At 40.9% G+C, this 2,017-nt stretch overlaps 1 pseudogene; it reads left to right on the forward strand.

The window, feature by feature from the left end:
- Positions 1–302: 302 nt before the first annotated feature.
- On the forward strand, positions 303–420 carry LOC132038690 (5S ribosomal RNA; annotated as a pseudogene).
- Positions 421–2,017: the final 1,597 nt, after the last annotated feature.

The raw sequence follows: 2,017 nt of genomic DNA on the forward strand, positions 1-2,017 counted from the left end.
ATACCATTGATAGTTGATAAGTGGAAGTTTTAAAGGGACCGATAACCAAAGTATTTATAGATAACTACGGCTAAGAAGTTTTACCGCTACAAGGAATCTTAAAATTTAGGAATGGAAAGCAGTTGTATGTGTTAATTGATGGCTTCTCATCGGGAGTTCCAAAGGCTAAAACAACATTTGCTTGGTCAGTAAAGTGAGGGACTTTTCCAATTCGGAGGGAGATGCATGACCGAAATTTTCCTTGGGATCCGTTAGAACTTCAACCTATTTTAGGTCACGTGATAAAGGCCACGCAGTAGGATGGATGTGATTATACCAGCACTAATGCACCTGATCCCATCAGAACTTCGAGGTTAAGCGTGCTTGGGCCAGAGTAGTACTAGGATGGGTGACCCCCTGGGAAGTGTGCTAAGGAGTCCAACAGGTTTAGACATAAGAGAAGAATAAGGAACTAGAACAGTTTGAGGGAAATTAGAAGCGTGTGAACCTCACGGTTGGAGGTTCTAAATGATTGCCAGAGATGAGGCGGACCGACTTGATAGAGAGAGAGAGAAGAAGCATACAGCTACAGAATTAGGACGAGTTTGAATAGTATTGGGGATACTTGGTAAGTAAGGTGTTAGTAAAGATATACGATATCTTATGTGTGGTTATGTTAACCAGTAAAGATAATCAATGATGCTATATGTTAAAAGTATTGACTGAACACGGTATTGAAGTTCAAGTGGCAAGTGCGATAGGGCAAATTGGCATTATTTTCTCTGAAAGTTAGAGTTGGATAAGCCTGATGCAATAACATCAGGGAAAAGAAGAAAGGTAAGTATACGGAAAGAGTGGAATATGTAGTAGAGAACGCAAGACCAAGGTAAAGGGTTTGAAATCAGATTCTGATAAGTGGAACTGGAGGGCAGTAACAACGAATAAGGATGTGAATTGGGAGAAAATAAGCAGGTTTGTAAAAGTGCCAAGGGATTTCTGGTTCTTGAGGGGCATTCGAAGGGATAAATGTGCAGTCATATTGACACGATTACCTCGAAAATGAAAAGCCTTCTAGAAATAGAACAGATTTGTACTTCTGAGAGGACATTCTACGAACTTCCGGGCTAATACTATAAAATGGCAAGTGGAGAAGAGCACTTCGAAGAAAAAGAGACTCAAGGAAGGTGCCATAGTCGAGCAAGGGAGTTGTCCACTAATAGAGGAATGAAGAGCAAGTAAGAGGAGGTACTTGCAAGTCGGCGAGTAGCCGTAGCCATGGCGAATCAAGACCACCTTGACGGGAATAGAGCGATAATTGAATATTAGTTCAGTCACATAAGAACAGAAGGCTATAGAATTTATGAAAGAGTTCAATAAAGAGCTAAGGGAGAACGAGAAGAGGTTGACCAACCTATGTTAAAAATAAGGCGATCGGAGTATAAGAGAAGGGCAGTCACTTCAAGACATCAGTAAAAACGTCGTGGATTTGTAACTACAACATTCGAGGATGAATGTTTTTAAGGGGGGAAGAATGTTACACCCCGTAGTTCTATACATTGAAATTCGTAAGTGTCGGTTGCCCCAAGTGTGGATTTTGGAGTTACTTTCAAGGGCATGTATGGTTGCATACATTTAATTTATGATCATGAAGATCTAGTTCAGGTAATAAGCCACAAGAGGATTGGAAAGCAGGTGAATCTCGAAAACTAGGGTTGATGGTCCGACTTTGAGGAAGGATATCTTTTGGAACGTGACGGGTTTTGAGACAAAGCAAAGCCCAGAGTGAAGTTCATGAAGTCCAGTTTTCAACGTAACAAGCCACTCCTCAATAAGAAATTGGGGTAAGGAGATATGGACGTTACAAGTTTGGATGGCAGGCTAGGAAAATAAACTGTGCGAACGCGCCAGGGAGTGGCGCGAAATTTGAGGCTCGCTAATCGGGGATGCGCGCCCCGCCACCACGAGGCTCGAAGGGTGAGCATATATATATATATATATATATATATATATATATATATATATATATATATATATATAT

Source organism: Lycium ferocissimum, chromosome 11 (genome assembly GCF_029784015.1).
Source record: "Lycium ferocissimum isolate CSIRO_LF1 chromosome 11, AGI_CSIRO_Lferr_CH_V1, whole genome shotgun sequence".
Classification (NCBI taxonomy): Eukaryota; Viridiplantae; Streptophyta; class Magnoliopsida; order Solanales; family Solanaceae; genus Lycium; species Lycium ferocissimum.